The sequence below is a fragment of the Passer domesticus genome, chromosome 3, assembly GCF_036417665.1.
Source record: "Passer domesticus isolate bPasDom1 chromosome 3, bPasDom1.hap1, whole genome shotgun sequence".
NCBI classification, from domain to species: domain Eukaryota; kingdom Metazoa; phylum Chordata; class Aves; order Passeriformes; family Passeridae; genus Passer; species Passer domesticus.
Genome location: NC_087476.1, coordinates 97,425,368 through 97,440,743, shown reverse-complemented (window position 1 = coordinate 97,440,743; position 15,376 = coordinate 97,425,368). Strand labels below are relative to the sequence as shown.

Below are 15,376 nucleotides of genomic sequence, written 5' to 3'. Positions count from 1 at the left end.
ATAGCAGTAATACTGCTCTGTGTTTCAGACTCAAAATGCTGTGTGGCATTTCAGAGAGTGCAGAGATGATGGGAGGGTAGGAAAGTCCTGTTAGTCCTGTACCCTGTGGTGACTGAGCTGCTGACCCTGTGGCTGCACGGGGTGGTGGTGTCAGGCAAGGCACGCAGCCAAGCGCACAGAGCTGTGGTGTTTACTCTCACTGTCAGATGGAGCAGGCAGCCTGGCACTGGGTCCCCTCTCACAATGGACACTTTTGTTGTTACATTAATATACCCGTGTCCTTTTGTTTTGATGAGGGATCTAACAAACACTTCATATCTACAGAGATGCTTTTGCTTCTGTCTTCTGAAAGGAATACGGTTTTAAGCAGCAAACAATTTTCTATGTCTCTTTCCCCTTTTCACTCCTAACTATTGTGGGCCCTTATACACAAATAATGCTACAGCTTTTTTGGTTTTGATCTTTGTCTTCAGAAGCTAGAAATTCTTGTGAAAATAGGTGATTTCTTTAATAGTTTTATACCTAAATTTAGAAGGAGCTGCCTTTGTAGGTGTGTTTGTGCTGCCTTGCAAGGTAGACGTGATACACTGTTCTGAGAAACAAACACACATTTTTATTTTTTGGCACATTTGGCAGGACTTTTGGTTTTGCTGTCCCCTATAAGCTAAGACACCAAAATATCTCCCATTAAATGCCATTTCTTGTGCAAGGGGAATACTCCACATAATCAAATATTTCTGCAAACTGCAACACTTTTCAGTTTTCTTTCAGTATTCAATAATAAAAAACTGGATTTACCATAAGCTGTTACTAATGCAAGTATTGAATTATGTAACACCAGAGTTTAATGTACCTCGTTGTAATTGAGCAAACAGAGTCACAGAAAGAATCAGTTATTACCTAGTTTCATTTACTGGTGACTAAATATTGAAGCATGCAGCAGAATTCAAATTCTATGTCCTTGTTTAATATACCACACATTTCTCCTACAGCCAGTAATAGAAAACAGGAGTTGTGCTGCAGCCATGAGACAATGCTCTGTCAATGGAACATCCAGATGCTGCGGTGAGAGGGGGCCAGCTTTCACATGGGATTATGAGGAGAGTAAGGAGCAACATATGTCAGGAACTGCAGATATTCCTTTTTTGTCTTAACATTTATGGTGATGAGATCATTCTTTCAGTGGCAGTTTCCTGCTGGCACTTTCTGGTGTTTTGCATATTCTTGTTTTGTGTGTGTGGAGCAGCGGAGCATCACTTTAGTTTTTTCCCAGCCCCTAGTTTCTCTCCATCTTTGGTATCTTTGCCATTCAATTTCCCATCCACTGCAGCACCTTATCCTATTGTCTTGTAGACAGACTCTGCCTGCTTTGAACATATCAGAATAATGGCACCAAATGGATGACCAGCTTTGTCTTAAAGAAGGGTGTTTCATTAACTTTTAACTAATAGAGCCATTTATCTTTGCTACATTGTACCATAATAAATGGTTCGGTGTGGAACTGTGAGCAGGGAGACAGCCTTGGTAATGTGAGCATGCCTAACCCCTGTGCCCTGCTGCTGCAGGTTAGATTCTAGGGCTGGATACAAGTCTCTATCTCCAGAACCTTTGCTGTAGAAAGGAGAGGGATGCAAGAGAAAGAACCGGTTAATCATTCCCAGGTCTCCTTTCAGGCCTTCTTTCCTCTTCCAATGAGAAACTGAGAAGTTAAGAGGTGAGGAGGGGGGACCAAGGGAGTTAGATGGAGCTCAAAAGGTAGAGATCAGCTACAGAAGTATGTGGCATGCAGAACGGGGAAAGAGGGAGTAAATGTGGAAGGACTTAGAAGAAGAGATAAAATAAGTGGTAGCTAGAGATGTGAGTGGGAAGTGAGGATTAATAGACCAATAGGAATGTGTGAACAGAGGGGATGACTGATGGAATTTTAAGATCTGTTCTACCATGCATTGCATGTAGTTTGCATATGTAAATAATACAGAGCTTTCTCAGGCTTTGTGCTGAGAAAGGCAGGAGCATAGTACAGCTCATACTAGAGGAACTCTGCTGGGTCCCTGTGGTTTCATAGAAGGCTCATAGTGCTGAGTATTGTAATTTAGTCATGTGGCCCAATGGCTACTTTGCTTACAAGGCAGAAGGTACACATGCCAGTAGTTAGCGGGAACCTACTGAGCCTGTTTGTGATGGGCCATTATCATTAAAATGGTTGCATTCAGTTTTTGGTTTGTACCCATGTTCTCCTCCATAGAACCAAAGAAACAGAAAGAAAGACATCATGGATTGCAAACAATTTGTACCTGTTCTGTGCTTATTGTGCATTGGTTTAAGTGAAGGCAGAGAGGACAGGACAGTGGTGACTTGGCCTCATCTTGTTTGGTTTGGCCTGCAAGTTTGAAGGCAGCATTTTCCTCCTGTAACTAGTTTTCTCTGGATGTGTCATTAAAGATACACATATCTGTCTGTGTATATATATGACTTTGCCTTGCAATATGTGTTGATTGGTATTGTCATCATGAGAGTTCAGTTATTACAACAAAAATGAATGTCTTACACATACAAAGAGCAAACCATATATTTCCATGAGAAAAAAAAAAAAAGAGATACTTTGCAGATGGTGTTACTATCTCTGAATTTCAGTGTTTCTATTTAACAGAGAATGTGGTTTCTTTCACTGCAGACAGCAACACACACGAGGCAGACAACTTCTCAACATTAATCTAGGAATTAAAATCAGATACAGTTAAAAGTGAAGTAAGAAATCAGCGAACATGATAGAAACAGTGGTTCACACGGGACCAAAGCTATCTGGAGAATGAATGGAGAGAAAAACTAGGAAATGAGGGCTTTTTATTCAGATAAATCATATCCTCTCCCTTACAGGGAATAAAATCTCTTAAGGTCAGACTGAGCTGAGTGCCAGGGGAAATCCCTCACCCCCGCTGCAGACCAGGTTTGGGGACAGCGTGCCGCAGCGTAAGTCACGGAGCAGGAGGCTGGCGAGGGCGCGCTGCTCCCCGCGGTGGTCCCTGCCGCAGCCGGGATGCTGCGCCCGCTGCCGGGGCCCCGTGCGGACCCCGCCGCCTCCTGCCCCGCCGGCCGTGCGGAGAGCGCCACGGAAGCCAAGATTAAACCCCGCCACACCTGAAAGCCTCGGGCGCATAGCTGCGTGGAAGAGCGTTCCCGAGGCACGTAGGAAGGCGCGTCTCGCCCACGGCGATGGTTTCGGCGGCGCTGAGCGCCCCTCGCTCCCGCCCGCAGCCGAGCGCTCCGCCGGGCCGGCGCGGGGCCCTTTAAGAAAGCGCAGCACAGTAGCAGGGGCCGGCCCTGCCTCCCGCAGCCCGCAGCGCTGGAGCGGCGCTGGGGAATGGGAAGCAGTTCCTGGTCCGCGTCCGAGAGAGCGCACGTAGCAGCAGCAGCCGCCGCTGCAGCAGCAGCAGCAGCAGGCACCGCAGCTCCGCTCGCTCAGCAGCATCCAGCGCGGGGATCAGCGCTCTGCCTGGCTCCCTGACACGGGATGGACGTTCCTGAGCACTGAGCTCAGCCGCTGTAAAAAGCAAGTAGGAAAATTTACATCTGGATGAAATTGGTAAGTCAAACTAGAATCACATCCTCTTCCTTGGACTGCAGTTTTCCAGTTTCTTAATTTGTAATGTTCTTTGCAAACTTTTTTTTAATTTTTCTTTTTTTCTTTAACTTTTAAACAGAACAGCTGGGAAAACATGGAGGCAAAATTGAAGTGTAAAAAACTTTGACGATTTGTCACTGTTTGTGCTCCTATTTTTGAAATCCTCTTTCCACATAGAAGCTTTGCTGCAGGAGTGAGGAAGGAGAAACCAGCAAGTGCTGTTGTGTATGGGGGGACAGAAAGCTAGTAAGAGTTGTAATTGGCTTTTCCTTAGGACATGATTGAAGATCTCAAAAAAGAAAGAAAGAAACAAACAAAAAGCCAACAAAACAAACCCCAACTTTCAAGAAGCTTGAAATGGCTTGTCATTTACTTTTCCAGAGTAAACACAAGTCTCGTGTTGAAGTCATAAACGCACTGAGATTTGTACAGCAGATAGAAGGAGCTTTTAAAAACTGCGCTGTCAGTGTAAATCTGGATGCCAAAGTATTACCGGGCAAATGTTGCATATATTTGTTTAAATGTAAGTAACGACATCGTCAGCCCCGGCAGGGCAGAGGCAGGAGATGCCATTCCCGCCGTGGCGGACAGAGGGCGCTGTTGCTGCACCCGGCATCAGCCTCCCTGGAACGGGGAGCTGGTAAAAATCCAAGGGGAAAATCGAGGGGAGGCGAGATGTTTTAAACCATTAAACCAGCAATTGTTCACACTAGTGCCAAGCTACAGTATCCAGTTGGAGCAGCCAATGTTTTTAATTTTCATTACCTTAAGTCTTGGGGGTAGTTTTTTTGTTTGATTGTTTTTTACAAGATGATCTGAATTACAAAGATAAATACATTAGAGCCTGGTTATGACCTTGTTATCTCTTCTGGAGTGTGTTGTGAAGTCATACTGGATCAAGAAGGGAAGGGAAAGTGTGGAATCTCTTGACAGAAATGTTACTTCAGTAGTGGTGTAGAAGATGAGGAAGAACTGTCACTCAGTGTTAATCAAGTTGCAGGCTGGAATTGGATGTCTGACATGGGAACATATCCTTTGTATTCAGTGCAGATGTACAGCAAAGGTTAGAGATCTACAAGTGACTAAGACTGTAAACCCTAATGACTGAATGGCATACTGTTAAGTAGTTTGGGAAAGGGGAAGATCATGTCCAGGTGTACAGCTTTCCTCACAGAAACCCCAATACTGCTACAAGAGACTGACAGTTGTGCCATATTTCACCCATATAAACAAAGAGTTAGAAAATGCAGCAATACTCTCTTCACACCTTTCTGTGTGTATACTTGCTTATGTATCACCTGAGGTGTAAAATGTTCTTCTTTATGGAGTAGGAATTTGGGTTTACTTAAATCAAAGGCTTTAAAGGAATGAAGTCATTATTTTAACTAATGCAGCTCTCTTGTCAGTAGAGAAGGACCAGAGCTGTCAATTTCCCCTGTGATCCAACCTCTGTTAGAGTTTGATGTTTCTATTGTGACCCAGGGCTTTGGTTGTGCCTTGAACAAGACTTTTCTGTCTGACTGTATTCCTGTTACTTACAAATCACTTGCAGTGGAGTGGAAAGATTTGCAGGTTTTGAGTCCTTAATGTGAGACATGCTGGGCAAAGCAGATTAAAAGAACTGAATGACCATATGGAACACAGTCATTCTGACTACCAATTATTATGCCTCATTGAAAAGTTTAGAGTTCTACCACTTCTGCTGAATCAGTGGAGTATGTGAAGAGAAGACAACTTTCTTACCTGCAAGAGAGAGTAAAGCACTTATTGTACGGTGGTGTATCCATGTGATGTTAGTAGTTTTTCAAGACAAAAGCAGCCATTTCTTTGTACTCCTTATGCTTCATTAGACATCCAGTTATGAATGGCCTGTAACAAGGATTTACTGCATCAGAGGAAAGATTTCCCTCTTCAGTTCCTCTCTGAACTAGCAGGCATTAGTCAGGTGTCTGTCTGACTACTGCCTCAGTAACTTATTGAGGAATCTCCTTCACTTCCCTTCAAGCAGATTGCAAGTTCATTAAGAATGATAGTGCCATCAGACACTCTGAGGCACATTTGAACCTAGCAGATGCTTGCCTTCGTAGGAGGCTAATTTATGCATTCAAAGTGCCTCCTCCACCATTGCTGATGTCCAGCTAAGCTCTTAAAAGTTGCATCTCCCCACTGTTTGTCTGCATTACGTTTAATACGGTTGCTGTAGTTGTTTCAGTTTAATCCTCCTAATTGCCTATATTTAAAGTTAAAATCTTTTCTTCACAAATGGAGATGATAATATGATGTGCCAGATCTGATTTTTACTGTGTTGTTTGGAAATTCACTTTAATATTTGTTTCATTTTGCTCCCAAGTGGTTTGCTTCAAGTTACTTTGTACCTGGGAGTCAACACTGTAAGTCTGTCTGTGGCTGATGCTGAGGTCATGCAGTTAACTCCTGCAGAGTTCCCAAAACATTAGCTTAATATGGCATATGCGTGTGATATTTAAAATGTAAAGGGATCCTCCACCTGTATTTATGCTAAATTAAAGAAACAGAGCTTCCTTGAATAGCTTTTCTCATTAGAGACCACTAATCTTTTTACCCGCCAGTCAATACTTAGCATGCTGGCAGTGCTATAAATTTTGTGACTGCCATTGGAGCACTTGTATACTACTTGCTTACACTGACAGTAACTCTGCTAAATGAGTTTAGCCAGAGCAAGACTCATGATTACTCAACAAATTACTGTCAGCTTGAGATCTAGTATATTTTTCATGTCATTGTTTCACAGACCTTCAGGTTAATTAATCTTTGAGCTTCTTATAATAGTTTATTTGATGAAGCTTAATGCAAAATCCTTTCTCTTAGAATGTTTCCAGCCTTACAAAGTGCTGGATGTTACCACAGGTTATGAAGGTTTGCTGGTGCTCACACAGCTGTGGTGAATTTGGCCTTGTTCTTTGTTGCAGGTAAAGCCTCTTTCTTCTTTATACAGGAGAGCCAGGATCCCAGCTTAAAACCCCAGTTTCATATCAAAGGCTGACTGTGCGGGTAACAGGAACTTGCTCTTTTCTTTAAGAAGTGATTTTGTAGTTTTTTTATACTGAACAGTGATAGGTGTGGTTTTATGTCTGATTTATTTGTCTGTCTCTACTTCAGCGTTTGGAATGCCACATTTTCCATTACATGTGGGACAAGTTTATCTGTAAGTGGAGACCTCTCAAGATGTTGTCCTGTGCAAGATCAAAACATGTTAACTTGCACAGAATATGAAGGAAAGTAAATAAGATTTAAAAGCTCTGAAGGTAGATATGGAAAGGAATTAATGCAGGAATGTGTTCCCCAAAGAATATTTTCAGTGAAGTAGATACCTCTATGTAGCTAGCCCTGACTATCCCAGGTAGACTACATCAGATCTGTCAATAGTCATGTGAATAAGCATCCTCCAAAGAATTAATTTATTTTCATCTTCACATATGTACATCTGTCATTTTGTCTGAGACAATTAATGACTGATATTTTCCTTTTATTATATGCAATTCCCAAGTTCTTTTTTTCTTCACCAGATTCTTCAGAATCCTTGAAAACTTCAATCTCTCTTTAATTTCAATCTATTGTTGAGAGTATTATTTCTTTTATGTAAAAATAATGAACAAGAAGTCTTAAAAATTTTTTAGGCACTCTACCACTTTAATTTTGCTTTCAAAAGCATGGTAGTGACCTAATGTATCATTAAATTATCACATCTAAATACTGCATTGACCTTGCCAGACAGTAAATCAAGCAATGGTGAAATCCCTTTTGTTCTTTTTGCTACACCCTGAAACCTGTGAAATAATCTTCTGAGCATTTGGCAAAAGTATGTATCAAGTTGGTGTGTTCTGTAGCATGAAATGAGGAAAAGAGGTAGAGGTAGGAATTTTTAGCTTTCTAGGGACCAAATAAGGTACTGCTGAGATTTTTCCTTCCTCCGTTTTCATAAATTCAAGAGACCATGGATTGTAAAGGTTCCGTATGAGAAGGAAAAACCTAGTAGCAGATGTCAGTGCTGTTATTTAGTAAGGGCTGCACTTCTCAGTGCCTTCATTGAAAAGATTAAGTTTTATACTCATGGTGTTTTTTACCATCTTTTCAAATGGTCCCTTTGGGGGAGGGAATGGGGTGGGGTGTGCCATGGAACTGATTCACAGTGCAGCTTCTGACTTTTGAAATGGAGCAGAGATTAAAAGCAATTCTGAAGTCATCTACATCACTTTTAGTTTCCTGCTGTCACACATTGTTCCATTTGAAAAATGTGACATGGTGAGAAAGGTGTATGGGCAGAAGGAGCATCAAACAATGAAATCTCTTTTATGCCACGTTGTGTATAATGTAATATCCAGGGGCAGCAGGAAGGCTAATGGCTCTCTTTGCTACTGTCCAGTTCTTTTCACTTGGGCTTCACTTTTTTTCTTACCTGGGTGTTTTGTCATTTAGCCAATATGATGTGTTGTGCGTGTCTAGCTCTGCAGCCTCTTTCTGGGTGTGTATCAAGATGTACCTGTAACTTTACCTACATCTCTTTATTAACTGGCATGACCATATACTTCTGTTTATTTTGAAATCCATGGAAAGAACATGAAGAAACACTGTAATTTTATTTCTCCAAGAGAATCTTTTCCAGCAGCTGATGAAATCCAAGCTCATGCCAGATGAAAAGCTCTTGTGTTATCATTTGCAGTTAATTAAAAAAATAAACGCCAAATCCCTTACAGCAGTGGGTTTATAAATACTCTGTGTGTTTGTGTGCATGTATGTGCATGCCCACACCAGTGCTTCACTCTCATGTGCCTTTGACTACACACTGGAAATTATCATATAGTTTTAGGTTCAGGACTTGATGCAGGGTTACAGAGGTGGATGGAGGAGTTTGTTTGTTTTAGTACATCTTACAGTAGCTGAAACAGACCCAAAATAAAGTAAAAGCTTTAGTGTTTGCCTTAAGATGGCAACATTTTTGTTGTCTTTTTTTTCCTAAGAAAACATGCCGAAGGCTCAATTTTTATCTTTTGGTAGGCAAGCAAAATATTTTTTCTGGCAATTTGATATTTTATTAAAATGAACACTTACTTGATTAAATGTGCCAAATTTGTGTGTGCTAAAAGGCAGGAAACTGGGTTTGCTGAAATAGAAAGGTGCACTGGCAGCTGGGGCTGAACTACCTCTTGGCACCCCATCTGTCTATTAAGTACAGATCCCAGTAAGCTGAAGGATTATTATCTTCAAAAAATCTTGGACAACTTCACTGGTGAGTTAGATTTTTTTTTTTTGGTGAAAGCTGTTAAAGTGACAGAGTTGGAAGACTGCAGTCTCTTTGATCAGTCACAGAATAAGTGATACCTTTAACCATGGCTGAGTCATCTTCCCCAGTGCTGCTCTCTAGTTTTGTGTTTTGGGTCAGTCAGTGGATCAAACCCAACATTTAGCATATTTCTGTTCAACTTCTTTTTAAAAAAATTTTTTAATTTCTTTTTTTTTTATTTTTTGCCAGCATTGTCAGATTCCTGACAATGAGCTGACTATTTAGACTTTGAGATGGCTTCTTCTTGAATCTCGTTAGGTTTTGCTGACAGAAGTTCTTGTGGATCTTTTTGTTTCAAGTGACAAATTTGCTCACTTATCAGGACAGCTTTGATCAATTCATTTCACATGAGCAGTAATCAAATGGGAATGGTTTTTGGTTGTCATCCAGAATGGATTCAGCCTAGTGACCCAGTAGAAGGACATATTGTATTCCATTACCAGCCCTGTGAATCATTCAATCTCCCAATTGAATGTGGTTTTTCAGTACTCCACTTGTGTTACACAAGCCTGGTGTTTTTAAGCTCTGCGTTCTTTTCCTGATTCAGAGGCCCTTTGGAAAGTTTCATGAGGGCTTTTGCATTAAGCTCATCTAGAAATCAAAGCCTCTGAACTGCAGATGGTTTTCTTTCAGGGTGGGACAGAGGGACTGTGTGTGACAGTGGCACAGGGCTTGTTGTAATACCTGCAATGATGTGTAGTAACTGTAGTGTAGACTAAACCTTTTGGCAGGATGTTTTAAAAAGAGATACTGTTTTTAAATATCATGCAAACTTTATATTTTTGTTTGTATATATGTCTGCTTCCCCTTTTCCCTGAGATTTAAACAATGACTGTCTTTTAATCATATTCTCTAGGAAAAAATTAAATTTATATCTATGGAGAACTTGATCATAAAAGTATATATTTATACTGGAAGCTGTTTTTCACTCTTTGTGCTGGTTATTTTTTAATGGCACACTACTCAGGTTATAGAGTGAAACTTGGCCAGGTAGTTCCAACTTCCTGTTTCTTGTTCACTTCCCTAACAGTTCTTTCATCGTCTAATACTATAAGCATTTTGGTTGGAAGCCCTTCTGGGATTTATTTATATTGAAAAACCTTTTCTTTTTTCCTATTTTTTTTTCACTTAAGAAAATACCCAAGAACAAACAAGGACTTCTAGTTAGATGTTAGGTTTTAAGCAATAATGTTATGCTTTTGCCAATCATCCAATGTCATGTTTAAGGTGGGTGACTTGTAGGTGAAATTAAAATGGAAAAATGGAAACATACTCTAGACAAGCTGTTTTTCCCTGCTTTCATTTACCCTTTCAATGCAACTTAATTAGGTGGAGGGAATGAAACTACTACAGTGCTTCAATTTTAAGCACAATAGGAAGGACAGGGAGGACAAGAAAGTTGCTGTGAAAGTTTGGAGACTTATGCTCATGCTTGCTACTTTGACTTCGTGTCTGGAGGCTCAGTCAATCAAAATAGCTCGGAGAGAAATTTTCAGTTTCTCAGCTTGAGAACAAAATGACATGAATAGTCAGGCATCTAATGTGCAAAATTCTTTAGGAAAATATAGCATCTCGTACCTCAAATATTTGCACTCTCTTGGAAGTCTTGTCCCTCATCTTTACTCAGTGATTAACAGAAATCTTTTCATATTTCAGAAGATTTTGCTAATCTGCACAGGGTGCTGTAAGGTGTTTTAATTAAAAAACCCTCATTTTTAATGCTCTTGCATGTTTTGACATGATTTCTTTGGGAAACAGAGCAAAGATCAACAGGAGTACTGGCAATATGGCTGTTTTTCCAGTTCAGTCTTTAAGTTATGGCTTATATTTTTCCTTCCTTTTTTTCCTTCCATATTTAATTTGCAAACCTCTTTGACACCAAAAATCTGCTAGACCAACAAGGGAACAGTGCAACATTCCAGCCCTCAGAATTTCTTGTGGGACAGCAGTCACAGGGAGCTGGTAGGTTACCAAATACATAAAGGGACTCAGCTTCTGAGGACCACTTTGAATGGGACGTGAATGAAAAAACAGCAGAACAAACCAGCACCACCAAAAGAACTTCTGCATTAAACATTTATGTTCTCTGCTTATTTTTTTTTTAAATTTAAGAGATCAGATATGGTAAACAGTGTTGAAGTGTGTGGACAGGGTTAGATAGCTACTGCTGTACAATGGTATGTGATAAATTATGTGTATTTAAGGGTATGTGTGTTGATGAATAATGGATACATGCAGGTATGTAGCTGTACGGTTTGAAAGGCCTGAGGTGGATTTGATTCTACACATGGCTGCATGTGTGGAAGGGAGATACATGAAGTTATCATGCTACTGGCTTTATTGAGCCCCTTATCCCAGTGTCTGAAACTGTGATTTGTTATGCTGTGATATGATCCAAAATAGAACCACAACTCACTGTAGCGGGTTCTTTCAATCCCCTGGGAATGTTTGTCTGGCTTAAATGCATGAAACTGAAATGTGTAATACAGAGCTGCAGCTTATCATGAAACCAAAATGTGTAATATTGTGCTGCAGCTTATAGATCAACACTGACTCCATTTGTGGGAATGAATGAATACCTCATGTTTGATGTGCTACCGGAGACTTCACAGATGATTTCTTATGTTACAGTGCTATATTTTTTCATGCTTTTTCAGCTTCATGTGTTTAGCATTTTCTTGTGTGTAGAATAGGGCGTTATTATCCTGGCCTTTTCAATATAGAAATAGAATGTAATTTCTCCCTGCTGACTCTTTTTAATGCTTTCAGGGACTTCTTTCCAGCAAAACTTTGGTCAAGTCTGAAAAAGAAAGGTGGTCATTTCTATACCCATCCACACATTTCTCGGCTATGAAACTTCTTTGTTTCACTTGAATTCTTCCTGCATTATTTTCTTATTTACTTCTTTTTACAGTTCTTTTGACAGCTTTAGCCCCTGGATGCAGGTCAGTGAAGATAAATTCTAACAATGTAGTCAACTGATTGCATGGGAGGTGGGAGGGTTCACCTCCATCCTGCTCCTTGCAGGTGATCATAGATGTCATGGAAGTTTAATCCTGTTTCCCTTATGACACAAGTTTTTACCTGAAAATACATAAGTACATACAGGTGAATAAATGACACTCAAAAAAACTTCCATAAAATTGCTTAATAAAGAAAGGACCTTTATTCTAGCTGCCCTGCCAATATTCCACTTTTAATGTACCTTGTCTCTAGTTTTTATTTATTTATCTATCCTGTCTTGGCTCAGCAGAGGATGAGGTGTGCAAGACTGAAAGAGACCTCCAGAGAAACGGAGTACACCATTTTTGTAATTGCAGGAAATTATGTTGCAGGATTTTCTTAGTTAATTATCAGTCTCTGTCTCAAATGGCTTTTGCTCCTGTTGCTTCCTATTGGGAAGCCATTCAAGAACCTCACTCCTCTGATGTTTATAAATCTGCTTCTAATTTCCAAACTAAATTTGTTCATAACCTGTTCATGCCCATTTGGTTTTATGCCAACAGGGCTCTCTAATGGTTCTTCCCTTTTCTTACAATCCTCCTGTGATCTAAGAGGATTCTTGTCTTTCTCTCCTGTTTTACCCTAAGAGGGAAGATAATTAAAATTATGCATCTCTTTGTTATGTTCTTCATTATCAGTGCCATTGTGTCTTGGTTTGAAAAATCCTTTACACTTAAGAGCTTTTTAGCCTTTCCAGACAGCTCTTGGACAGAAGCAGAAAAAGGTGACTCTTTGTGTTTTCCAAAGCAGACACTATGTGTAGCATTTGTTACCTCTGAGTCCAGGAGGGCGAGATGGGAAGAGGGGGAAAGTAGTCTGCATGTTTCTGCATCTGTAAAAAGCTTTAACTGGGGACTTTGTGAAGAATGATTTGGGTTTGAGGATCTGGTGCCTGGGATAGGCAAAGACACTGATCCATTTCTTTTCATCCAGTCCAGCTCTCCCATTATTCTATAAAAACCTGCTTGAAATGAGCAGCTGATAAAACTTCTGGAAGGGATGCAGCTCACAAATTAGTTTTTGAGGGCAACTTTCCAGCTGTTTCCTCAGAAGGAATGAGGCAAGCAGCTCCCAGAGCCCCAGAAAAATGCCTGGGATCTTTGTTCTTCAGAGTGCATGGAGAGTCCCTGAGAAGAACTGAGAGGCTGATGGAGAGATGAAGCCAAAGGCCTGCAGTGGGAACCTCCTGCTGTCAGAATCCCACGCTAAGCTGCACTTGAGGGCAGGCATGGAGGGGAAAGAGAAAGCTGAGTAAGGTTTGCTGTGACCTCAGTATATTCCCAAGCAGCTTCCCTCTCTGGGCAGTCCTTGGTGGCATAATTTAAAAGATTCTTCAAATGCCCTTAAACTTAGTAGAAAAAGCACAGTCCATTCAGCATGCTGCTCTATACTATCCTTACCATGATGCTACTGATCTTAAAGCAATATGATTTAGGATGAATGTCTCTTACAAGACAGCTTTTTATTTAGCAGAGTGTATCAAAACCAGGAGTTTTTGCAGGGAAGTACCAGTCTCAGGCAAGATGTCTGATGTTCACTGGGAAATTTTGGTGCAGCAGGACAAAAGACTGAGAGGAGAGGAAGCCAAAACAAAAGGTCCGGCTCCTGTATAACAGCACATGGTAGATAGTAGGTAGGCAGAGCAGATGGTGTGAGAGTGGTGGGACTTCTGTTCAGATCTGTCATCTTAAGGAGACTATAGTGGTTGAGAGCTCTTTTGAAGTAGTTGTCTGTATTTTTCTGTGTATATTGAGGTTTTCTTCTTTGATTACCAAAGACATTTTTTCATTAATTTTTCCAAGAGCAAGTTTTCAAATATACCTTCTTTTATTGTTTCTGCTGCTTCTGTAGCTAAGAGGGATGCATACACAGCTTGCTGTATCCTGCACTCCTTGTATTGTCCCACTGCTGAGATTTTACCAAGTAAGTCTGAAATCCTCCAGTGTAGGTACACAGTTTGTGGTAATTGGGAGTGGGGCTGTAGCTGAGCCTCATCCCCAGTGGGTACAGCTGTGAAAAGCAGGTGAGCAGCATGGAAGGAATGAGCCATGGAGTGCCCAGGTGCACTGAGCAATCACCAAATGGAACAGAGGGCACACAGGTGCAGTGCATGAACATGAGGGGTATAAATGGTTGGGCTAAAGAACAAGAAAGGCAGATACAGCCTTTGATGAGGCATGATGTTGGTCTGTATGGGCAGATACTTGGAGCTATCTGATATGGTATGGTGATACTCTGTATGGGTGAATGTTAAAGCCTTCTGAAATTGTATGGTGATACTCTGTGTATTGTAGCCATCTCAGCTATGACATATGCTGTGACACTTCTGGAATTAAGTTCCTAGGACTGGTGTGAAAGAATATTTTGGACTTGTTTCCTGATCACTAATTCAAAATAATTACTGTTCCTCTTCTCCAACAGATTTATTTAAACAGTTTTAGTAATTCATCACATGAATTGCTTATGGTTTGATGACCATAATTAGATACATTTAAAATTGACTTAGGTTGTATTCAAAGAAGCAGAACCAGTGTCTTTCTTTTCTCATCCATCCTAATGAACTTCAGCAGGAAGAATCTAAACTTACAAGTGAAGAATGTCTCTAATCATTGCCAGCATACAGTGAGTAGAGCTAGCTGGAGATGGCTTGTGCCTTTTTCAGAACACAGCATACCCTTTTGTTGTACAAAAAGGCTTGTAGTCACTAATTGGTTCTTTGTTAGTTTATAAATAGGAATGGTAATGATTTGCCTGTATGTAAGAAATTAGTCCGGTTGAAAGTCTTTCAGTATTTTAGCTTATATACCCTTATGCTTTGATTGCCTTTTGTCATAGTCTCCCAAGATGAAGAAGTGACATTAATTGTACTATCAATACACCTCTATTCTCTCATTGGAGATATGTGGCAGAACTGGGAGAGGATACTGGTCTGTGGTCCCTATGTTATCCAGGTACTTCTCCCATGGAGGTAACACAAGTTTTGCGCAGCTCCCGTGGCTCAATTCAGGAGGTGCAGTGAGCCCTATGCACAGTCAATAGATGCTGAAGGAGTTCTCAGGACACTAAAGAAGAGAAGGGTGATTGTTGATGCTTTGTCAGTACTTGCAAGGATTTAGGAGGCTGAAGTTCAGCCATAGACCAAAATGTGGCTTCCAGATGACTTCAATCAAATACTAATGAACAGTCCCTCACTCTTCTCTCTTTTTGGCTCCTCACTTGTTGCACAGAGAAAGAAATGGAGGAAGAGAGTCATAAGTCTGAGTTCTGCTGGTAATTCTTGTTAGAACTCTTTGGTCAGGATTAGTTGTACTTTCCCAGTCTGTAATCCTGGGGAGAAGGTTCATACAGGACAGGCAGAGCCACAAATAAATATGCTTTTTAAAGGCCATATAATGTCCATTAGACAAATGGCTGCATTCAGTTTGTAGGAA

General features: G+C 40.7%; 1 protein-coding gene across 4 annotated transcripts in view; it reads left to right on the top strand.

The window, feature by feature from the left end:
- DAAM2 (dishevelled associated activator of morphogenesis 2) overlaps window positions 1–15,376 on the top strand; it is a 204,453-nt gene that overhangs the window by 25,667 nt on the left and 163,410 nt on the right. For 2 of the 4 annotated variants that reach the window (XM_064414537.1, XM_064414529.1), the window contains exon 1: window positions 3,401–3,583. The exons of 1 other annotated variant lie outside the window; for it this stretch is intronic. The gene's annotated coding sequence lies outside the window, so the exon portion shown is untranslated. Of the gene's footprint in view, window positions 1–3,400; window positions 3,584–14,110; window positions 14,168–15,376 lie in introns of those variants that run through there. One more of the 4 variants, XM_064414534.1, reaches the window with a different exon arrangement.